Source organism: Plecotus auritus (genome assembly GCF_963455305.1).
Source record: "Plecotus auritus genome assembly, chromosome: 1".
Classification (NCBI taxonomy): Eukaryota; Metazoa; Chordata; class Mammalia; order Chiroptera; family Vespertilionidae; genus Plecotus; species Plecotus auritus.
Window position 1 is genome coordinate 4,922,962 of NC_137770.1, and position 24,528 is coordinate 4,947,489.

The window sequence follows — 24,528 nt, forward strand, 5'->3', positions numbered from 1 at the left end:
CTTGATTTTTAGATTCACTTGTTGATAGATATGTATTTGTTGTTCATAATTTTTATCTTTACCTTTTTCTTCTTCTTCCTCTTCTTAAAGAATACCCCTCAGCATTTCATATAATACTGGTTTGGTGGTGATGAACTCCTTTAGCTTTTTCTTACCTGTGAAGCTCTTTATCTGCCCTTCAATTCTGAATGATAGCTTTGCTGGGTAGAGTAATCTTGGTTGTAGGTTCTTGCTATTCATCACTTTGAATATTTCTTGCCACTCCCGTCTGGCCTGCATAGTTTCTGTTGAGAAATCAGCTGACATTCCTATGGGTGCTCCCTTGTAGGTAACTAACTGTTTTTCTCTTGATGCTTTTAATATTCTCTCTTTGTCTTTTGCCCTTGGCATTTTAATTATGATGTGTCTTGGTGTGGTCCTCTTTGGATTCCTTTTGTTTGGGGTTCTGTGCGCTTCCTGGACTTGTAAGTCTATTTCTTTCACCAGGTAGGGGAAGTTTTCAGTCATTATTTCTTCAAATAAGTTTTCAGTATCTTGCTCTCCGTCTTCTTCTGGCACCCCCATAATTCGGATGTTGGTACGCTTGAAGTTGTCCCGGAGGCTCCTTACACTATCTTCATATTTTTGGATTCTTTTTTCTTTTCCGGTTGGGTGTTTTTTGCTTCTTTGTATTTCAAATCTTTGACTTGATTCTTGCGACCCTCTAGTCCAGGGGTCCTCAAACTTTTAAAACGGGGCCAGGTTCACTGTCCCTCATACAGTTGGAGGGCCAGACTATAGTTTAAAAAAAAACTATGAACAAATTCCTATGCGCACTGCAGGCCCGGACGCGCCGGCTGCTAAGCAGGACAGGCAGCGGCACCCGGTGGGCCGGATAAATGTCCTCGGCAGGCCGCATGTGGCCCGCGGGCCATAGTTTGAGGACCCCTGCTCTAGTCTGCTGTTGGATCTCTGTATATTATTCTTTATTTCAGTCAGTGTATGCTTAAGTTCTAATTGGTCCTTTTTCATATCCTTGAGGGACTCACTAAATTTATCAACAGTTTCTAGAAAATTCTTGAAAAACCTTATAACCGTGGTTTTGAACTCTATATCCAGTAGTTTGCTTTCCTCCATTTCTTTCTTTTGTGATCTGTTTCTTTGTCTCCTCATTGCGGCTGCTTCCCTGTGTTGATAGAGTGGCTTTGTGTGCTAGGTGTTCTATAGGGCCCAGTGGCTCAGCCTCCCCAGTTACCTGAGGTGGACACTCTTGGTGCAGCCCTTTGTGGGCTGTGTGCACAGTCTTGTTGTAGTTAAGCCTTGATTGTTGTTGACATCACTGGGAGGAATTGACCTCCAGGCCAATTGGCTGTGAGGAGCAGCTGTGTCTACGATGGGAGAACTTCTGTGCTGGAGACACCCTTATGGGGCAGGACTTGCTTCAGTGGGGCTTTGGTGCTCACTGAGTCTGCCCCCTGAGTGTGTCCTTTATGGAGCTGAGGAGTTGTAATCTGGATGGTCCTACTCTGACCCCTGGGTACACTGGCTCTTGGATCTCCAAGGAGGTGCTAATTTAGCCACTGCCTGAGGCCACCCAGCAGGAGCTACGGAGAGATCTGCAGATTCCTCTTCTTTGTTTGGGGTTTAGAGGTGCCCAGATGAGGCCCAGATCTGAAGCAATGCAGGCTGCTGTGGGGCCTTGGACCTTCTTTTGGATGTTCTGGGTCTCACTGACTCAGCTGCAGTTTGTTAGGTAAGTTTAGATTGCAAAGGACCAGGCCATTCATATGCAAAAGCCTCTGTGCACAGCTTGGATGGGGCGGAGTCTCAGGGTGGAGCAAACAGCAATGGCTTCCTGTCAGCCCTGCCCTAAGAGGCCCCCGGGTCTCAGTGTCCCTCGGTAATTGCTGCAAGCACCTCTGAGAGAAAGCCGCCCTCGAGTTCCGCCCGCTGCCTGACAGTCCAGTTTCCCCATATGAGTCTGGGTCCCCAGAGTCTCACCCAGATCTGGAGTTCAGAGCAGTCAGGAGCTTGTGTCTCCCTCCCGATTGAGAAAGCCAGCCGTGTACTCAGTTGCCAGTCCTTTCTGCGCGCACCTCTGTACCTCCACACTTCACTTCCGCAGCTCCTCTGAGTCTCAATGTGCTTTTCTCTTCCCTTCTAGTTGTACAATTTCCACTCAGCCAGCCTTCCTGTGGTTCTGGATGGTGTCCGTTTTGTCTTTTAGTTGTAGTTTTGAAGTGGTTGTGCGAGGCAGCAAGTTCAGGTGTTTTCCTGTGCCGCCATCTTCGTTTCTCTGTCTTTCTTTTTTTTAATGTTTTATTATTATTATTATTTATTATTATTATTATTATTATTATTATTATTATTATTGATTTCAGAGAGGAAGGGAGAGGGAGAGAGAGATAGAAACACCAATGAAGAGAAGAACCATTGATCGGCTGCCTCCTGCACGCCCCACACTGTGGACTGAGCCCGCAACCTGGACATGTGCCCTGACCAGGAATCTAACTGTGACCTCCTGGTTCCTAGGCTGACGCTCAGCCACTGAGCCACGCGGGCCGGGCTGAAGCAGCCTGTTCTTTTTTTTCGTTGTGAACTCTCACCTGAGGACATTTTCCATTGACTTTTCAGAGAGAGGGAGAGACACAGAGAAACATGGATGTGAGAGAAACACATCGATTGGTCGCCTCCTGCACGAGCCTTGACCAGGGCCCAGGCCGGGGAGGAGCCTGTGACCAAGGTACATGCCCTTCACCGGAATCGAGCCCGGGACCCTTTGGCCCGCCGGCCGATGCTCTGTCCACTGAGCCACACCGGCCGGGCCGAAGCAGCAGCCTGTTTCTAACACGGGCTTTGTGGTCTGTTTTAGTGGAAGGCACGGCTTCTGCCTTTTGCTAGGTAACAGGGTTCTAACATTACACCCCCCGAGGCTGCCTGTGTGCCAGACTGACCCTCCCGGACAGGAAAAGGGGGTGCTCCCGTCTGCCTCACGCCCCTGCACCCCGAGAAGCCCATGAGAGTTTGGCTGCCCTTGGCAGAGCAGAGTCTGTATCGGGAGGGACGCGTCTCTAAACCCTTCACATGGGCCTCCGTTTCCTTTCATTTCGCCCGGAAGGGAGTGTGTGCTCTACATGTGTACTTGGTGCCTTTGGTTCAATAATGTGGGGAGTGGTGACTAGTTGTGGTCACCACCATCACCGCCAGCCCTTTGGGGCCCGGGGCGGGCCGGCGTGACCGCTCCTCCGTGGTGGGAGGAAGAGCCCGTACCTCGCGGCCTGGTGGCCTGATGGGGACTCGGGTACCAGATGTCTCAAGTGATTTAGAGCAGCGGCCGCCAACCTTTCGGACCTCACGGACCTCCGGCTAGCGACCGCTGGTTTAGAGTGGAAGGTTACCAACTCTCTTTGTAGAGAGCGGTGCACACCAAGACAGTCACGGGTGGAAGACACAGTCACTGTCCTGGTGTGTCGGTCCCGGGCCGGGAGCCCCTTGAGTGGGCGCCCCCCCGACTGCAGACAAGCCGTCCCGTGGAGGCTGCGGCCTCCTGGCTGCGGGCAGGGCGGGCCGGGAGGAGGCAGGCCCCCACTGTGGTCCCCGTTGCACATGTGCAAGGACAGCTCCACCCGCATGTTTCATGTGTGTCCTACAGGGCACCAGTCAGCAGTGCCTTTCACCTCGGGGTCTTCCTCCTGTAGAAATGGGGAGACTTGGGGATGAGCTTCCCCCGGCCCCCAGGGAGGCAGGCCTCCCAGGGACTCGCGCTCAGACTCAGCGTCCAGAGGAAGTGAGGGCGCTGCCGTCGCGGCCCAGAGCCTCGCAGGGTGGCGGGCGCAGGCACCGCGCTGCTTTCGGTTTCGGTTTCGGCGGCGTGATTGGGGCCAGTGGCTTTCAGGGAGCCTTTCACACCCAGCCCAGCTCCATCCCCGGGTCCTCGTTAGAGTGACCATGGGAAAAGGCCGCCGGCCGCGGCATCATGGTCCGGGGTGTGTGCGAGGTTGTCCCCCAGGGACGCTTGGCAGTGTCTGGAAACCCCCTGGGCTGGGTGGGCGGGGCTGGTAAACACCGGGATGCCCAGGGCAGCCCCACGGCCAAGAGCTACCTGGCCCGGGGCGTCGGGTGCAGAGCTGGGAGCTGGGCCACAGGCGCCCGATGTGCTCCTGGATTCCCGTGGATGTGTGACTGTTCGGGTTTAATGTTTGTGAGGGTGAGGTGCTTTCCCAGCATGGTCTTTAGCTGCTAGACGAGGTCGCAAAGGGTAAAGAACGGTTTTTAAGTTTGACTGTCACGCGGGTCTGCTCTGAGCGTGTTAAAGTGCGCAGAGGGCACTCAGAGGTCAGGGCCGGCACAGAGGCCCAGCTGTCCATCGGGCTGGTGTGGATAAGCCCTTCCTAAGAAACCAGACTTTAAATGAAACTTGGTCGGCAGGATGGGAATTTCTGAGGAGGTACCATCAGAAACAAAATAATTTTCCGGCCGTGGCTCCCAGTTCCCCAAGTTGGTCTTCAGCCCGTGGCTCTCGTGCGTTAGCTCCAGCCTGTGCGTTCCTCTCCCTCCTGGCCGAATCCTGGGTGTGCCGGCACCATCCTGAGCGCCAGGAGCCCAGCAGGAGAGGCGGCAGCTCCCTGTTGCCGTGAGCCGGTGTGGGAGGGACAGATGGGGGAGTCCCTGTGCGGGTTGCAGAATAGGGTGGGTTGGCAGGCCTGGGCTGGGCTGGGCGCTCACTGACAGGCCTGCGGGAGAAAGGCCTTGGTCCCTGGCTGAGGGTGTGGCCAGTCCCACCGAGGCTCCTGGTGTGCTCACTCAGCTGTCACCTACCCCCCGGTGGCGCTCTTGAGCCCTTCCCACCACCTCCTCGTGCAGACGCCGAAGGCTGGGCAGCAGATCCCTCGCCTGCCTGGTCTCCCACCCAGTCGGCCTCTTGCCACCGGTGGCATCACCCAGGGCCACTCCAGGCCTCCCCCCCCCCCCATACAGCCTCTTCCCCAAGGAACCTGCCCACACAGTGCTGTGTCCCCTCTCCTGGCACCTGCCTGCCCGCCTCCGTGGGCCCTGCCCCCTCCACTCTGAGTCCCGTTCCCCTGCTTCCTGTCCCCCCAGTGCTGCCCGCCATCTCCAGATGGGAAGCCACTCCCCTCCCTGGTGTAGGGCCGGGAGGAGCAGGGCTCACGGGGACCGTCCTCCCGCAGAGCTGGGGTTTGACGGGCTTTTCTGTCCGTTTCTTTCCCTCAGCTTTTGGAGCACTAGCAGAGCCCAGGAAGGGGCGGGGGGGGGGGGGGGGAGGGCAGGCAGCGGCTGATCCCTGCAGCCGGGCCCCCTCTGCCCCCATGCACAGAGCTCCGAGGGCAGCCCGTGCTGACGGTCTCAGCGGGCTCTGGGTGAAGGAAGCGGGAGGCCAGCGGCGTGGCCTTGGCGTAGGTGCCCAGCGTGCGAGCCGGGCTGGAGGACGGGTGCTGCGCTCACAGCTCTCCCGGTCCTCACCCTCTGCCGGTCCTCAGCCTCTCCCGGTCCTCACCCTCTCCCGGTCCTCACCCTCTCCCGGTCCTCACCCTCTCCCGGTCCTCACCCTCTGCCGGTCCTCGGCCTCTCCCGGTCCTCACCCTCTGCCGGTCCTCACCCTCTCCCGGTCCTCACCCTCTGCCGGTCCTCACCCTCTCCCGGTCCTCACCCTCTCCCGGTCCTCACCCTCTCCCGGTCCTCACCCTCTCCCGGTCCTCGGCCTCTCCCGGTCCTCACCCTCTCCCGGTCCTCACCCTCTGCCGGTCCTCACCCTCTCCCGGTCCTCACCCTCTCCCGGTCCTCGGCCTCTCCCGGTCCTCGGCCTCTCCCGGTCCTCGGCCTCTCCCGGTCCTCACCCTCTCCCGGTCCTCACCCTCTCCCGGTCCTCACCCTCTCCCGGTCCTCACCCTCTCCCGGTCCTCAGCCTCTCCCGGTCCTCGGCCTCTCCCGGTCCTCACCCTCTCCCGGTCCTCACCCTCTCCCGGTCCTCGGCCTCTCCCGGTCCTCACCCTCTCCGGTCCTCGGCCTCTCCCGGTCCTCAGCCTCTCCCGGTCCTCAGCCTCTCCTGGCCCTCAGGCCGTGCCCGGGTGCCTGCGTCTTGTCCTGTGAGACGGGAAGGACGGCGCCTCCGGTGCCACACCTGGGTGACGGTGTGCATGTGGCAGTTGCCTGGGCGAGCAGGAAGCGGGGAGTGGGCCCAGGCTCCGTGTGGCCTGTCCCTTACTGCCGCAGGCGGGTGGGCATCGCCGTCTCCAAGTGGGAAATGCGTGTAGAAGGAGGCGCCCGGTCAGGACGCGAGGGAGCCCGGAGGCCTCCGAGGGGAGGAGTCGGAGACGCTGTTTCCGAGGACGTGCTGGTGACAGAGCTTCTGGGTCTGTAGCAGGTGGATCAGGCGTTTTACAAGAAGTAGTGAGCTGCCAGTGCTGAGGCCCTTCTCCTGCACGAGGGGAGAGACAGCCCTTGGCGGCGGATGGAAGTTTCTAGAAAAATAGGAGTCCTGCTCTCAGTTTTGTTGGGAGTTTGTAGGTAAGACTGCATTTTTAGGCTCCCGGACATGGGGTGTACGCCTCGTGAGGATTACTCTCAGGTTTTATAATAAAACCTTTACACTTAGATTTTAGAGACCTGCGTGTCCGGGAACAGGCTGTGAAGGGAGCCCTGGGGGGGCGTGGGAGTTCACCTTCATGAAGTGACACCCAGCAGCTCGCCCACCCGACTCCAGAGCGTCTGCGTGGCTGGCGGAGCACGTTGAAGTCTGCTCAAATCCATGCTCTTAAGCTGCTTGTGACGGGAAATGCTTCAGTGGGCAGTTTAAATCCAACACACTCTGCTCGGGAGCTTCACGGGCAGAGCACTTCCCATGTGTTAGTTTATGTAGAGGTGATGCGGATCCAACAAGGTGCTTCTTGTCTTTGAAGAACAGGTCGTGTGAGGAGGGGCAGACATGCAGGTGTGAGCTGTGACGTGGGCAGGAGGGTGCAGCGGGTGTGAGCTGTGAGACAGGCAGGAGGGTGCAGCGGGTGTGAGCTGTGACGTGGGCAGGAGGGTGCAGCGGGTGTGAGCTGTGATGTGGGCAGGAGGGTGCAGCAGGTGTGAGATGTGAGACAGGCAGGAGGGTTCAGCAGGTGTGAGCTGTGAGACAGGCAGGAGGGTGCAGCGGGTGTGAGCTGTGATGTGGGCAGGAGGGTGCAGCAGGTGTGAGCTGTGAGACAGGCAGGAGGGTGCAGCGGGTGTGAGCTGTGAGACAGGCAGGAGGGTGCAGCAGGTGTGAGCTGTGATGTGGGCAGGAGGGTGCAGCGGGTGTGAGCTGTGAGACAGGCAGGAGGGTGCAGCGGGTGTGAGCTGTGACGTGGGCAGGAGGGTGCAGCAGGTGTGAGCTGTGATGTGGGCAGGAGGGTGCAGCCGGTGTGAGCTGTGAGACAGGCAGGAGGGTGCAGTAGGTGTGAGCTGTGACGTGGGCAGGAGGGTGCAGCGGGTGTGAGCTGTGAGACAGGCAGGAGGGTGCAGCGGGTGTGAGCTGTGACGTGGGCAGGAGGGTGCAGCAGGTGTGAGCTGTGAGACAGGCAGGAGGGTGCAGCGGGTGTGAGCTGTGAGACAGGCAGGAGGGTGCAGTGGGTGTGAGCTGTGAGACAGGCAGGAGCGTGCCGTAGGGGTGTTAGAGTCAGAGTGATGAACGTGACGTTGGGTCACAGAGGCAGGAGGGTGCAGAACCCACGGCAGAGTGCAGCATGGGAAGGGGACTTAGAGGGGGCTGAAAGGACAGTCCTATGAATGATTGCATGCTTATAGCGGCTTGTAAAGATAAGAAGAACATGTAACAGGGACCATCAGTGGCCCAGGAAGAATAAATATTTATCACCTCACCATTTGTAGCAGAAGTTTGCTGCCTCTCGGCTGCAGGTGTGAGGAGATGCTTTACGAAACCTAACATTTGAGCAGGCGTTTCATGGGATAGACCAGGGGTGGGCAAACTTTTTGACTCGAGGGCCACAATGGGTTCTTAAACTGGACCGGAGGGCCGGAACAAAAGCATGGATGGAGTGTTTGTGTGAACTAATATAAATTCAAAGTAAAGGAGCAGAGGGGAGAGCAAGAGAACTGGATAGAACAGCCGGATCCGGCCCGCGGGCCATAGTTTGCCCATGGCTGGGATAGATAGTGTTTTGGTTTTCGGGGCAGCAGGGTGAAGGGGAGAGGCCCAGAGGTGATGGGAAAGGCAGGAGGGGCACAGGTGCTGTCCGTCGAGCCGTGCGGTGGGCTGTGCTTGGCGCTGAGGGGGCCAGGTATGTGGTGGGGCCTGGGGCGGGGAGGTCCTGCCTCACCTCCATACAGCAGGTGTGAGTGCAGCTCGGACCCTCAAAGCTTTTTCCCAGCGGTGCAAATTCTTGTTTTCTCTCGCATTTACTTTTTATTAAAACATTTTAAGATTACATTTATCGGGGTGACATTGGTTAATTGGATCGTTTAGGTTTCAGGTGTCATTTCTGTGATGCATGCTCTGTATGTTGCATCGCGTGCCCACCAGAAGCCTTGAGTAGGAGAACATGGATGCCATGATGGTCGCCAGTTGTGGGGAATTGAAATTAGCATTCATTTTCCCCGAGGCACGCTCTTCACGGGCGATTGTGTCCCTGCCAGGCTGCTGCCTGTGGATCCAGTGTGCAGGTGGGTCTGGATTCCTGGGGTGAGGCCCGGATTCCTGGGGTGAGGCCCGGGATCGGCTGCCGTGCTTTGCACGCTTGCGCACGGTTTGTGACCCCCCAGTGATCCCTGTGCTGAGGAACGGCAGGAACCTCTAGGGGGCGGCCGCGTCCCTGCTGAAGTCAGTCGTGTTCCGCTGCTGGACGTCGGCGCGGAGGATTTCGGTTCTGTGTGCTACGTCCGCTGCCTGGGCGTGGGGTGTTCTCCAAGAGGCGCACGTGGAGAAGGTGCCGGTGCCGGGAGCCGCCCTCACTTCCCAGGGACGGGACCTCTGAGAGCGGAATCGCAGGGTCGCTCGCTCCAGAGGGCGGGAAGCTGGGCACGGGGCTTTAGAAGCGTGCACACCCCGAAAATACACGGAGGTAACAATAAAGAAAAACCGTTTTCCCGCCCCCCCCTGCTTGCACTTCGGTGTGCAGTCTTGGAGTCTCTTCCGGGTGGACACACGGGGAGGCCCCGGCCCTGACGCTGTGCTCTGTGCCTCGCAGCGGAGAGGCGCGGCCGGGGAGGGGGCTGCTGCTCCCGCACCCCCGGGCCTCCTGCTGCTCGCTGTCGGGCTTCCTTCCCGTGGCCGCTCTCACGGTCCGGAGCCTCACCGGCCCGGTGCGGACTGGGGCCCGAAGTCAGAGCCTGGCCCCAGAGGAGGACGGTGCGAGGCCTTCGTCGGCCGCTTGAGTGGTGCTCAGCTTCATGCAGGGTGGCTCGGCTGGGCGAAGGTTGCGAAGAGGACCCTCCAGCCAAACCAGTTGCCTTTCAGAATGAAGCCTGGTTTGCACTCAGGTCATCCCTGAGGCACCCTGACAGGTCCTGGAGGTCAGGGCCCCGCCCCGCCCCGCGGGACTGGTCCACCCAGAGCCTCTCGTCCCCCCTGGCCCCTGAGGGTTGCGTGGTCTGGGGATGCAGCCATCATCCTTCGTGTGGCTGCCTCCCCTCCCCCGGGACACCGTGGCTGGGAGATTGGCCCCTTGGTGTGAGCAAGGAACACGGGGGAGCTGTGGACGTCACTCCGCAGCGTCACTCACGGGACTGGCCTCCGCGTACACGCACCCTCTCGCTGTGCGTCCCGGGAGCCGCGCTGCCTTAATACCAGAAACTTAGTGTTCGGAGCAGGTGTGTGCGTGAGTGTATGTGTGCGTGTGTGTGTGTGTGTGCGTGTGTGTGTGTGAATGTCTTGTTTGTTTAAAAAAGGCCAGTGTGTTCATGGTAGAATATTTAGAAAATGCAAATATTTCCTGTTGCCTCACCACTGTTAATGTTTTGGTATATGTCATTTATCTCTTGGGGGCAAATCTTATGCATTTTTTAAAAAATAGGAATGTATTTAAATAATTTTTAGTTTCTAAAAACACCCTTTTAAAATGAAAACAAAACAAAACAGTTTTTTTATTAAAACAGGAATTCTGTTTAGGAAAATTGTTAAATAGGTAAATCAAGAGATAAAAAAATACGAATACAGTCCTGCCCTCTCCGATCACTACTAAGCCATATTTGGGGCATACCGATGTTTTCTTTTTATAAAATACTAGAGGCCCGGTGCATGAAATCCAGGCACGGATAGGGTGCCTAAGCCTGGCTGGCAATCAGGGCCGATCTGTGGGGCAACCGGCGGGGCGATCAGGGGGCCGCCACTGGCCCCCGCCTTGGCTGGCCTGGTGCCACCCGCTCACCGGCCCCGCCCACTGCTGCTGCTGATGGTCACCTCCCTCTGCAGGGTGACCGGTGGAGTGACTGGGGGGGCCCTGCTGGCACCTGTCCTGGCTGGCCTGGGGCCTGCAGGCTGGGGGCAGCTCCTGCGTTGCGTGTCTGTCCCCTGGTGGTCAGTGTGTGTCATAGCAACCGGTTGTTCCACTGGTCATTCTGCCATTTGGCCGATTAGCATATTAGGCTTTTATTATATAGGACAAGTCTATATTTTACAATTTGCTTTTTCATATAATAGCTTTATTGAGATGTAGTTTACATATAGTCTTTACCTTTTTAAAGTGTACCATTCATTGTTACTATATTCAAACATTTTACAGTGATCACCACTTTCTAATTTTAGAACATTTTTATAATCCGGAAAAGAAACCTTATACTCATTAACTGTCACTCCTCTTCTCCCCTCCGCAGCCCTAGACAGTCATTATCTATTTCTTGTCCCTATTGATTTGCCATTTCTGGAAATTTAATACAAATGAAATCATACAGTATATGGTCTTTGGCCACTGACTTCGTCCGGGTAGCATATGTTTTTAGGGTTCACCCATTTTGTAGCATGCCTCAGGAATTCCTTTTTATAGGCAAGTGGTACCCCACTGTGGGAGAAACCACCTTTGTTTTCTGTTCATCAGCTGAGGGTAAGGAGTTGTTCCCTCTTATCGGATATTATGAATGATGCTGCTAAGAACAGTCCTGTATTAGTTTTTGTGAGAACTTTAGTGTTTGTATCTGTTGTGTATGTGGCGGGGCCATCAGTAACTCTGAGTACCATTCTGAGGGACTGCGGGCTGTTCTTCAGAGCAGCTGGGATATCGGCAATGTATGCCATTTTCAGTTTCTCCCCATCTTCACCGGCATTGGTTATTGTCCACTTGTTTTACTTCAGACATCCTAGTGTGTGTGAAGTGGTCTCTCGCTGTGGTTTGATTTGCATATTCCTAATGACTAATTACGTTAAGCACCCTCCCATGTGCTAATGGACCATTTAGGTATCTTCCTTGGGGAAGTGCCTACTCATCTCCTTTGCCCGTTTTAAAAATTGGGTTGTTTGTCTTTGTTACTGAGTTATGAGAGTTCTTTACGTGTAATTTCTTTATCAGACATATAAATTGTGAACAGGTTATCCCATTCGGTGGGGTGTCTTTTCACTTTCTTGGTGTTGTCCTTTGATGCACAGAAGTTTTTAGAATTGATGAAATCAGTTTAACTATTTTTTCTTTAGTTGCTTGTGCTTTTGGTGTCATGTCTAAGAAACCATTGCTTAGTCCAAGAGCATGAAGATTTGAACCCGTTTTCTTCCAAGAATTACATAGTTTTAGCTCTTTAGGCTGCGATCCATTTTGGGTTAAAAGTTGTGTATGGTGTGAGGTCGGGGTCACGTGTCATTCTGATGCATGTGGTTGTCCATTAGTTGAGAAGGCGACTCTTTCCCCTTGTCAGAAATTAACTACAAACGTAAGGGGTTATTTCTCAACTCTAATTCTCTTCTTTTCTATCCTATGTCCCTCCTCATGCCAGTACTGTCTTGATTACTTAGTTTTATAGCAAGTTTGAAATGGGGGACTTGAGAATCCTCCAAATTGGTTCTTTTTAAAGGTTGTTTTGTCTGTCCTAAGTCCCTTGCATTCCCTTGAGCGTTTTAGGGTCACTTCATCAAAATACAACTTTCTCTTCCACTTGCAGACTAAGGAAAAAGAAAACGTTCACGATATAATCCTGTGTTGTCCGCTACAGCGATCCTGTGGCTGGCGGAGCGTGGCCTGTCCACCCTGCCATGTGCGCTAAGTGGGAACCGACACCAGGTTTCGAAGAGCTGATGTGGAAAAAGGAACAGAAAACATCTCAAATAACTGTTTATATTGATTACACATTGAGTGGTAAAATTTTATATTGGGTTAAATAATGCGCATTACGTAAGTTTGCCTATTTTTACCTTTTTAATGCGACTGCTAGAAGATTTACAATTATTCATGTGATTCTTATGTTTATGCATTTTTTTTTTTTTTTAATATATTTTTATTGATATTTTACAGAGAGGAAGGGAGAGGGATAGAGAGCTAGAAACATCGATGAGAGAGAAACATCGATCAGCTGCCCCCTGCACACCCCCCACTGGGGATATGCCCGCAACCAAGGTACATGCCCTTGACCGGAATCGAACCCGGGACCCTTCAGTCCGCAGGCCGACGCTCCATCCACTGAGCCAAACCGGTTTCGGCTGTTTATGCATTTTTTTGTTTTGTTTTGTTAATCCTCACATGAGGATGTTTTTCCCATTAGAGTTTTTAGAGAGAATGGAAGGGACGGGGAGAGACAGAGAGAGAGAAACATCTGTGTGAGAGACACCTCGACTGGTTGCCTCCTGCACGTGCTCCCCAACCCCTGGGGCCGGGGATTGAACCTGCAACCGAGGTACGTGCCCTGTGTCCCTTCAGTCTGTGAGCCGATGCTCTAACCACTGAGCACCCGGCTAGGGCCAGAAGTGTTTTTTAATAGCATCACATATTGTTTGGTTGATTATGTGAGGATTATGTGATTGTGTCCACGTTTCCATTTATTTACTGAGGTCTAATTGACACAACCTTACAGTGATTCCAAGTGTATAACAGTGATTAGATGTGCGTACACTATGTAATGGCCACCGCAGTACGTCTATCTATCATCCGTCGTCATGCATCGTTACAGAATATTTTCTTGTGGTGAGAGCTTACAAGACTTACTCTTAGCAACTTTCAGGTAGTAACAAACAGTATTGCTAACTATGGGCTCCATGCTGTGCAGCCCACCGCCCGGAGTTGCTTCATGCCCAGAAGTGTGTCTGTCTGACCCCCTTCCTCCCCTCCATCCACTCCCTGCCCCGCCTCTGGGCACCCCCAGGCCGTCCTCGGGTCCGTGAGCGTGTCTTTTTTACAAAATATATTTTATTGATTTTTTTCAGAGAGGAAGGGAGAAGGATAGAGAGTTAGAAACATAGATGAGAGAGAAACATCGATCAGCTGCCTCCTGCACACCCCCCACTGGGGATGTACCCGCAACCAAGGTACATGCCCTTGACCGGAATCGAACCTGGGACCCTTCAGTCCGCAGGCCGACGCTCTATCCACTGGGCCAAACCGGTTAGGGCCGTGAGCGTGTCTGTTGTTTTTGTCCTTCCAGGTTCCACTTATGAGTGAGTCGCCCGGTACTTGTCTTTCTCTGACTGGTTCACTTCGTGGGACGCCCTCAAGGCCCATCCGTGTTGTTCAAATGCCAAGATTTCATTCGTTTTTATGGCCGAGTCAGTTTCCTGGTTCAGTTCTCTGTGCTTGGACACTTAGGGTGTTTCCAGTGGCCTCTGCCTCGCACAGCCAGGCCCTCGGCCCGCCGTCGGCTGTTCTTGGGGTGCCGCCAGGACGCGGGTCACGAGGAGGCCGTGGGAAACGTGGGCTGGACTTCTGCGCCTGGGGCACGCAGACTCTTGTGTTGGTGTCAAGTACGTGAATGAAGGTTTCACATTAACGCAAGACAACGTTTCCCAATAAGGCCGTAAGCAGATTCAACAAATATTGACACCACTCCCCCCCCCCGCCCCGCCCCCATGAGTTGGCCTCTGTTCCAAGAGCCGGCGATGCAGCGTGAATGAATCCAACCTCTCGCCAATGGGTTGGCCAGTCCAGATACCAGTGACCTACCAGTTCGTGCTGCGAGCGGGCCGGGGAGGGCTGCGGGGGCGGGAAACGGGCCTCTGGCCCAGAGCGCCGTGGGAGGCCGCCTGCAGAGGCTCCGGGGGGCCTTTCGGAGCAGGTGCGCGGGCGCAGGCACTGAAGGAGCAGGCGGGGCCGGGCGGAGGTCTGGGGAGCCGGGTCAGGGACCACAAAGACCTCCAAGGGGGCACATGCTTGGCGTGGTTTAGGGACTGCACGGAGGCCAGTGTGGCGGGAGCGGGGTGAGAAGTGGGTGGATTCGGGGCACGTTTTGAAGGTGGAGTAGGCAGTCTTTGCTGATGGGTGGGTGTGGGTGTGCGCCCTGAGCCAGGGTGGGCCCAGGGCGTTGGGGATGGGTGCCAGTGGGAAGTCAGAGCAGGTGGGCTGGGACGCACATTTGGAGCTGGGAAAAGCCGCCTGGGCATCGAGCAGGTGGAGTGAGGCGAGCATCGGATTCGGAAACGTGGAGATCTTGGGGCCTGGGCAAGAGCATGGCCGGCCGTGGTGGGTGAGCTCGGGGGGGATGTATGCATGACAACTCCTTGAAAGCACAGAACGATGGGGTGGGAGCTGGGGACAGACCGGCTCCCCGCGCTGGTGGGACCGGCTGGAGAGAGGCGGGGGGGGGGGGGGGGCTGAGGGCCGGCGTTGGCAGGCCAGCCTAAGAAAACGTCCGCCTGCTGTTTCAGAAGCTGAGCGTGACGGGACGGGAGGGTCTTGCAGTCTCCGTTACGGAGTTAAATGTAACATTTGCATGAATTTTTAATAGGAAACCTACGGTTTTACATAAATTGAGTCACTTTAAAGCACTTGCCCTCAGGGTTCCTTCTCCTGTGCCTTTGGGGGTACTTTGGAGGAGAAGTTTGAGAAGCCACTTCATTATTGGATTCTGTGGTTCTGTCGTTAAATCTCCCCCAAGTGAGCATTTAACCTTAAAGAGTGTGAGAGTCACTTACCCATTTTGTTATCCGTAACGGAGCTTGGCAGCTGCCCCAGATAGCCCTCCACTGTGCGTCTTAATAGCCACTTGGCAAGCCCTCCATGCTGGGGGGGGGGGCGCTGCGGGGAGCTCCGGCATCTGGCAGGACGGCGTGCCCTTGATGCCCACCCCTTCCCGGGAGGCTGTGGAGGAGGGCAGGGCCCGAGGGCCACCCCCTCCGAGGGCATCGCAGCGAAACTGTTTCCGGTTTTCCCGAGACACTTCACAGATGCAGCGCGCAGCTTTCCCCTCTGGGAAGGTGGCTTGGGCGAGCCAGCCTGTGGCGGGGCTTCACCCACCGTGACGAAGGCTTCTTCCCTGTTCCTGCATCGCCTGCTCTTCCCTTCCCGGTCAGCTTCAGGGTGAGCTCCCTCCGCAGTGAGGCTCTCCCTCTCCCAGCAGGGGGCGCCGCCCACAGTTAGGTCACTGCGCCCAGGGGCCTGGCATGGCGTGTGTGCGGCCCAGCAGGTCCCTCCTGGGGCAGGTGCGTGGCCCAGGCTGCAGGAGCTGGTCGTCTTGTTGCATGACCACGTTGCTTCCCAGGTCCCCAGCCTCCTGGACCGCCGGCATGGGGGCCTGCACCTTCCCTGAGCCAGGGCCTGCTGCTGGGCCCCCGACTCCCATCCTAAGGGCTGGCTTCCCCGACCACCCTCACCCTCACCCTCGCACAGGCCGCTGAGTGCCCGCCTTCCCCCGGGCACCGGGCACCGCTGTGCTGCTCCCTCATCGCCTCGCGTCTCCCCTCGGCCGCAGCCCCTGGAGGCGGGCACAGTGGCCTTGCTTCCAGCTGGCACACCCAGCTCTGGGGAGGGCGTGCCACGCTCCTGCTCAGGGAGTTTGGGGAACAAACAGCTGTGCAAATCTGGACTTTAACTCCAGATTGCTGCGGCTCCGGCCCCGGCCCTTCCCGGGGCTCCGGCCACACTGCCCGCCAGGCCTGCCTGCTGCCACTCGGCAGCCCGTGCTTGGCCACAGGGGCTTGGAGTTTGGAGTTTCTGGATCTTATTGTGGGACATGCTGGCCGGCACCTGGCAGCCAACACGAAGATGCTCGCAGCAGCAGCAGGTCTGGCTGTGGGCACCACGTGGTCCAGAGGCTGGCGGGGACCTCGCTGCGTCAGGGCCTGCCGCCCAGTGAGGTGGGGTTTGTTCTCAGAGCTTTGGGGTTCCGGAATCGCAGACCAGGGTGGTGGGCCTGCCTCAGTGCAGGTCTGTCTGTCAGGCATGATGCCGCCCACCGCGAGGGAAAGGGCGCTGGCTGTGTGGTGGGACGGGCGCACTGAGAGGCAGCCCGTGGGTGCTGGCACCTTCCTGCTTAGGACATGTGTGCTGTGCCAGTGCTGACTTCCCAGGTGTCCACACAGGGCCTGGCACACAGCACGGCCGCAGGGGGTGTGGGGAGTGGCGCCTGGACCATCCTGCGCCCCTTCCGTGGGCCCGGCGCCGATCAAGGGCAGAGAGGGAGGCTCAAGACAGGGCGCCCACTTCTGAGCCTCTGTGCCCCTGTGCCCTCGCGGTGGGCATCACACCTGGCAGGCCGGTCCCTGGTCCACACTCACACTCTGCCCCGTGGCTGGCCAAGAGCTTCAACGTTAGAGGGACTTCATGGACGTTTCCTGAATTTTAAAATACGAGTGTACTGTTACTTTAATACTTTTAAGATCTATTTTTTTTTAATGTATTTTATTGATTTTTTTACAGAGAGGAAGGGAGAGGGATAGAGAGTCAGAAACATCGATGAGAGAGAAACATCGATCAGCTGCCTCCTGCACACCTCCCACTGGGGATGTGCCCACAACTAAGGTACATGCCCTTGACCGGAATCGAACCCGGGACCCTTCAGTCCGCAGGCCGACACTCTATCCACTGAGCCAAACCGGTCAGGGCAAGATCTATTTTTGATGTAGGTAGACATCTTTTTAAAAATTACCTGCTTTCTGAAATGGTGCTTGCATTTTGAAAAAAATAAAAATGTTTAATTTCCAAGCTGCATGAAATCCTGCCCGTTTTTATTAGAGAATGAAGAGCAATACTCAGATGTGCCTAAATCTGCACATTCCAAGCCTTTGAAGAGGACAGGGGGCAAAACAGTTTGTTCCCGAGGCAGCTTTCCCTGTTATTTCTGAAGTTTCTCTGTGGACTTTGATAAACCCTGTAGAATGTGTTAGCTCACATCTGAGCGTGTGTAGTAAAGATTCTCCTTTCAACATAGAGTTGTTTCTGTCCAAGGTACGTGACCTGAGATTTAATGAGCACAACGCTGAATCAGAGGCACACATTCAGTGTTTCAGGTTTTCTCAGAGAGACTCCGCTTCAAAGGACTGAAAATGCCTTTGTAATCGATTTTAAGGTGCTTAGGGTGAGGGTTTGTATTGTAAAACTTCCTTCAGGACACACGCTGGTGAGCATGGTGGCAGGACAAGGGGCGTGGTGAATATTTGCAACTAGTTGGTCAGGGTTTAAAAGAGACTCCTTGTGTTTTATAAATTACCCTTTTTTGGGAACCAGCCTATAATGTAAAAAATACCTGGTGGTTTAATCTTCGCTCTCATGGATTATGTTTATGGAATTCCTCAGCATGTGTGTGTACCGCAATCTAAATGTTTGCATCTGCACTGCGTGTGTAAACATGTCAGCTTCCAAGTAGCCTTTGCAGTATCTATCTATCTATCTATCTATCTATCTATAAAAGGCTAATATGCTAAGTGTCCGTCCGTCCAGTCGCTATGACGCACACTGACCACCGGGGGGCAGACGCTCAATGCTGGAGCTGCCGTGACGCACACTGGCCATTTACAGAGAAACGGCACCGCGGACCTGGTGCCCACAAGCAACACTCGTCTTCCCCCAAGTGGGACACAGGCCCCACCACCACCCTGGAGTGACAGCCCACCAAATCACAGCTGATGCTGCCGAGACCCCGTGGCGCAAAGTGCGGCCCACAGCCCAGCCCAGAAATGGTCGCTGTGGGCGCTGGGTAATGATGTCACATAGCAACGCCTGGCTTCCTCTCCCTAGCGACTAGCCTCCTTGCAGTTTCTTCAGCCCAGGAACCCGACTTGCTTTACAGCCAGGTGCAAACATTTTACAGTTTAACCAAATGTCTGTGAAGTGTTTTCACGTGCCTCATCTCATTTGGTCCTCACAGAAGTCCTGGAGTAGGTAGATAGGAGACTCGGTGGAATCCTATTTTCTTTTCATTAGCCGGAAAATGGAGATTTAGGAAGCTTAGAAATTTGACCTGACTGAAAAGAAGTAAGAAATGGTGGACCTTGCCGAAACCGGTTTGGCTCAGTGGATAGAGCGTCGGCCTGCGGACTGAAAGGTCCTGGGTTCGATTCCGGTCAAGGGCATGTACCTTGGTTGCGGGCACATCCCCAGTGGGAGGTGTGCAGGAGGCAGCTGATCGATGTTTCTCTCTCATCGATGTTTCTAGCTCTCTATCCCTCTCCCTTCCTCTCTGTAAAATATCAATAAAATATATTAAAAAAAAAAAAAAAAGAAATGGTGGACCTTGAAAATGACTTCAGGTTTTCTCGCTGCACAGAATATAGTCAGACACTGCTACAATTAAATACTTTACCCTTTGTTCTCCCTGCGTGATCTACAATAATAATCTGCTTCGTGTTGATATTTCCTGCTGTGTTGCTGACAATTACCTGAAAGAGAAGTTGGGGTGCTTCACTGGGCTGGAAAAAGTGTAGCTATGTCAGAAAGCAGGTCTAATTAAGCAAATTTATTCTATCTATATAAAAGGCTAAGTTGACTCGCACATGCATGATACATATAAAGCTCTCGCTGGCACCAGTTGCACGCATGTGTTTCGATCTATCATTGTCGATCAGGGATTTGGTTGACATTTCTATTATAGAAGAAGGGCAAATAGCGATATTAAAATATTTCTCCTAATTAATTTCCTTTCAATGTGCACGAACCCGTTCACCGGGCCTCTAGTTGTGGTATATCACAGAAGGCTTTTTAAAAGGTCCTGAAACGTGTGTGTGCTTACGTGCTTAAACATTTTCTTCTACTGGGATTGAAAAAAACGCTAAGCTTTTTCACAGAGGTTTCTGTTGTTGTTGTTAATCCTCACCCAAGGATATTTTTCCCATGGATTTTTAGAGAGAGTGGAAGGGAGAGGTAGAGAGAGAAACATCGATGTGAGAGAGATATTGATTGGTTGCTTCCTGTCTGTGCTCCAACCAGGGTCGGGGATTGAACCTTCAACCCAGGTACATGCCCTTGACCGGGCATCGAACCTGCCACACTGGGCAGGGCTGGCAGAGGATTTTAATGCCACTGCGGCACAGAGGGAGGCCCCACGAACGCCTCAGGTGGTATCATCTTTTTGGAAAAACCATTTCGCTGTAGGGGTGTTCACAAACACTAGAGCCTCTCTGGCCGTTCGACATTGCTTCGCTATACAGGCGGCAAGCGGCGCTGTGTCAGACCAAGTTAAAATCACTCGTGTTGTCCGTGTGCAGATTTCCTGTATTCTCTATTTAAACTGCAAGCCTTACCAGCCTGAGCAGTCGAAATACAGTAGCATAAAAAGCATGAGATCTACCAAACCAAAAACGTGTGCATATCTAAAGTAGTTTCTTTTCTTGATTTTGGTTAAGTTGACAGAAGTATCTTCACATCTGTAATTTCTGGTAACTTAATGAGAACACGCTGAACTTTTGGGTCGCAATAAGTTTCCCATTATGTAAAACATCTTCCACGCTGGCTGACTCATTGTGAGCGATGAGCAGACACGATGGTTTTCCTGCGGGAAGCAGAAGCACGCTGCCGTAATGACGGCTTGGGGATCACGGCACCGGCCCTGAGGGCTCAGGTGGACGGACCACGGGGGAGCGCCAGGGTTAGGTGTCTGCAGTGAGCTGTGGATTTATGCAGGGCTTACTTTGGTTTTAATGAGGTTTTTTTTTTCTTTTTATTGATTTCAGAGAGGAAGGGAGAAGGAGAGAAAGGTAGAAACATCAATGATGAGAGAATCATGGATCGGCTGCCTCCTGCCCGCCCCACACTGGGGATCGAGCCCGCAACCCGGGCAGGTGCCCTGACGGAGAATCAAACCGTGACCTCCTGGTTCATAGGTCGATGCTCACCCACTGGGCCACGCCATCTGGCTGTTTTTACCAGTGTGTTCAGTTAATGCATGTGTTTTCTTTGCCTTATTGACTTCAATTTTATAAGTATTTCTCTTCTTAAAGGCCCAAGTGCTTTTGTCTATTTCCAAATAGAAAGAACTGAATGCGTATTTCTAGTGGTGATGGGGGGGGGGGGGGCGTTGATGGTATTCCCAGTGGTGCTCTTTCATGTTTAAAAGGGCTGCCTTCATAGACATTTGTAATTGATATTTAACATTACAGTTACAATCCATTTTTTCTTGAAAAAGAAAAGGGGGCACAGGAGAAAAAGTTACTAAAAACAGTTAATGACTTTAACTGCAAGAAGCTTATTTAAAACTAGAGGCCCAGTGCACGAATTCATGCATGGGTGGGGTCCGGCCAGCCCACCCTGATCGGGGCCATTCGGGGCTGGGCTGGCCAGGAGGGGGGGCCACGGGATGTTGGCTGCTGGCCCCGCCCCTGGTTGGGGTCTGATCAGGGCTGGGCTGGCGGGGGGTGGCGGGGGGCTTTAGGGGGTTGGCTGCTACAGTGCGCCTCACAGCGACCGGTCGTTCTGGTCGTTCAGTCACTTGGCTTTTATATGTATAGATTATTTGTTTTCTTTTTATTTATTTTAAAAAATATATTTTTCCTAATATATATTTTTATTGATTTCAGAGAGGAAGAGAGGAGGAGAAAGAAACATCAATGATGAGAGAGAATCATGGATCGGCTGCCTCCTGTACGCCCCACCCTGGGGACCAAGCCTGCAACCCGAGCAGGTGCCCTTGACTGGAATCGAACCTGTGCCCCTTCAGTCCACAGGCCGATGCTCAAGCCACTAAGCCAGTGGTTGGCAAACTGCGAGCCACATGCAGCTTGTGAGCCGCGGTTTGCTGCTCTGCTGACGAATGAGTTTGCCGACCACTGCACTAAGCCAAACCAGTTAGTGCTAAAATTATTTGGAAGGGATACCCTCAAATAATGCAATTGGGGGGATCATTTTCCGTCTTTGTTTCTTTGAGATATGAGCCACATCTCATTAAGTGACATGAACTCAGATGTTGGCCATTGACTGGACTGTGTCAGGTGTTTAAAAAATAACTTGATTGAGATAGTCACATACCCCACAATCCATCTCTTCGTGCGCCCAGTCCCATGGTTTTAGTATGTTCACAGGTTGCTCCTGCTGTGGACACTCGTGTGAACGGGACATGCACTACGGGCCTTGGTGTGTGGCTTCTTGCACTTGGCATCGTGTTTCCGGGGTCCATCCGGGGAGTAGCTGAGGGGCTGTCAGTTCTTCCTCTTCGCTGCCCAGTCATGTTCCACGTAGACCGCCCACGTTTATGCCCGCGGCAGTCCCGGGCCAGCGTTTGGTTCCCCTGGCTGGCTGTTAGGAGCACGTGCTGCTAGGAACGTCGTGTACAGGCGTTACTGTGCACGTGTTTTCATTTCTTTTCGTTGTACCTAGGAGTTTGCATCCGTTTTTTAAAAAAATCATCTTTATTGTTGGAAATATTACAGATGTCCCCTTCCCTGCCCTCTACCTAAGAATATGTTTTTTTTTAATTGATTTTAGAAAGAGAGGAAGCGGGGGCGGGGGGGGGGACATTGATGTGAGAGAGAAACCAATTGGTTGCTCCCATACATGCCCTGACCGGGGTTCGAACCCACAATCTAGGTATGTGCCCTGACTGGGAATCGAACCCGCAATGTTTGGATGTACGGGACGACGTTTCAGCCAGCTGAGCCACCAGCTGGGGCTGGATCTGCTTTTGCTGCTTCTTTGAGCTACTGTTTGGTTCTGGTTTAGGTTGGTGAAGAGGTTCTGCGACTGATAACTGGGCTTCCTGGACCTTCCTGGTGACTTGGTGACTCTTGTTTTATGCTTGAAACCCCTGGACGACCCTTTCCCCCTCCGCACCCCTCCCAACCCGTGCCTGTAGGATTATATGTTTATGTTTTTGTTTTGTTAATCCTCACCCAAGGATATTTTCCCCCTTGATGTTCAGAGAGAGTGGAAGGGAGGAAAAGAAGGGGAGAGAGAGAAAACCATCGATGTGAGAGAGGATCATCGATTGGTTGCCTCCCACACGCGCCCTGATCAGGGCTGGGGATCCAGCCTGCAACCTGGGTACATGCCCTTGACCGAGAATCAAACCTGAGACCCCTCAGGGTGCAGGCCGGCGCTCTAGCCGTTGAGTACCACCGGCCAGGGCTGTATTTTGCATTTTTAGGTTCTCCCCTCTTCTTCTTGGTGATCCCCGTTGCTCTTTGGGCCCAGCATCGGGGGGATGACCATGGTTTCTCTTTCCTAGCCAGTAGGCCACTCCCTCCTGGGGCGTTTCCATGGGGATTCTGGTAACTGGGTTGCCTATTTTTGAGGAAATAAACATCTTAAGATAGTAGTGAACCTCCTGAGCATTTTGTTAAGTGTCCAAATGAGACCTACAGGGATGTTTCCCTGATTTGTATCAAATTCATGTAAAAGTACATTAACACTATCAGCTAATTGCCTGAGCTAGATTATGAATTTCATTACTGCTGTTTAATTAAGGAGCACATTCTGCCGTGGTCATTCCGGTTACTGGTGAGCGTCCTGCCGGTCTCTCGTCTCGTATTTAAACGGGGGAACCTCAGGAAGGTTACTGCATGCCTGTGGACACTGGCTGTGTTGTGTAACAGCTGTGCCTTACATTTTGAGAAGTGTATACTGTTGGGAACCTTTCACACGCGTAACATCAGTTAAATCACACGGAATCTCCCTCGCTGGTGTGCCCAGTGGTTAGTGTCGGCCCTAGTGTTGAAAGGTTTCGGGTTCAATTCCTGGTCAAGTACATGCACCTGGGTTGCAGTTTCGATCCCCAGCCCCAGTAGGGGCATGAGGGAGGCAACCAATCAGTGTGTGTCTCTCACGTCGATGTTTCTCTCCTCCCTCCCTCCCCCCCGCCCGCCCTCCCTCCCTAAAAATCAATGGGGGAAATATCCTTGTGTGAGGATTAACAGAAATATCAAGCGAACTCGCCTGCTGGAGTGGCTCAGCTGGTTGAGCTGCGCTCCGTGAACCGACAGGTTGCCGGTGATGCTCTGTCAGGGCACACACCTGGCTGCAGGTCTGATCCCCAGGGGAGGAGCGTGGGGAAGGCAAGCAATCGATGTCTCTCTCTCTCTCTCTCTCTCTCTCTCTCTCTCCCTTCCTCTAAAGCAGTGGCTCTCAACCTTCCTAATGCCGTGGCCCTTTAATACAGTTCAGCTGCCGGGCTCCCAGCCGCGCACTGGAAATTGCTCCTGTGAGCCGCCTCCCCCTCCTCGTCTCTAACGGGAGATGATAGGAAGCCACGGCCATGCCCGGAACCTGCTCACTGCCCTTGGTTTGCATTTTTTTTTAAATTTAAATTTTATTTTTGAGCAAGAGGGGAGGAGGGGGGAGAGAGAGAGAGAGAGAAAGAGAGAGAGAGAGAGAGAGAGAGAGATCTATTTGTTCTACTATGTATGCATTCGTTGGTTGATTCTGGTATGTGCCCTGACCAGGGATCGAACCTGCAACCTTAGCATGTCGGGACGATGCGCTCACCAGCCCGGCTGTCGGCCAGGGCCTGCCCTTGGTTTTCCGACGGTTGGCCTGGAAGCGGTTTGCATGGCCCTGTAGTGGGCTCCTCCTCGTTACCCCTGCTCGGACCCCCACCACTAGCTCCAGAGCCCCACTCCCCGCTGGTTTCTCTCCCGCAGTGCGTACCACCCCCAAGTAGTTCCCGCTGCAGGCCTCCGCCCCTGCCCCGCTGGGCACTGTCTGTTCCGGGAGGCCCGAGCGTCTCCTGGGCACGCCTCCCGGGCCGGGCCGCAGCCTGATCAGTGAGGAGAGCACATCCCTGCCCTGGGCCGCGCTGGCAGCGGCTGGCGGGCGAGGCTGCCAGGGCCAGCCTTGATCTCTGACTTGAAAGGCAGCGCGGCAGCGGGTGCCCAGGCCTGGATGTGCCAGAGGCGTTTGATGCAAGGTCCTCTGAGCTGCTCACGACCGCAGAGAGTCCACAGGCCCTGATGGCAGAGACTTCCTCGCGCGGCTCTGCCCTCCCTCTGCTCACCCCGGTGCCGGGAGGTTGCCAGTCGGCCAGGAGTTTACCGAAGGCCTCTGAGCTTCACTTACCCGTCCTCACCCGCGGTGGGAGAGGGGTCAGGAAGCGGCAGTATTTCCGCAGGTCGCTCTCCTCCCCAGCAGCCAGGCCCCGGGAGCAGCACCCTCGGGCTGGCGTCTGAGCTTTGGTCCGGAGCCTAGGAAAGCAGCGGCTGCTGGTGAGGGGTGGCCCGTGGCTGGCCTGGGCTGAGTCCGCCCCCCCACCTGGACTTCCCGTGGTTTCCTGGGGCTCCGGCTG

The 24,528-nt window shown here is 54.3% G+C and overlaps 1 protein-coding gene across 3 annotated transcripts in view; it reads left to right on the top strand.

Moving 5' to 3' along the window:
- Positions 1–24,528, top strand: part of TRAF3 (TNF receptor associated factor 3) — a 102,889-nt gene that overhangs the window by 16,839 nt on the left and 61,522 nt on the right. The window contains exon 1 of one of the 3 annotated variants that reach the window (XM_080669065.1): positions 15,314–15,404. The exons of the other annotated variants lie outside the window; for them this stretch is intronic. The gene's annotated coding sequence lies outside the window, so the exon portion shown is untranslated. Of the gene's footprint in view, positions 1–15,313; positions 15,405–24,528 lie in introns of those variants that run through there. 3 annotated transcript variants of the gene reach the window in all.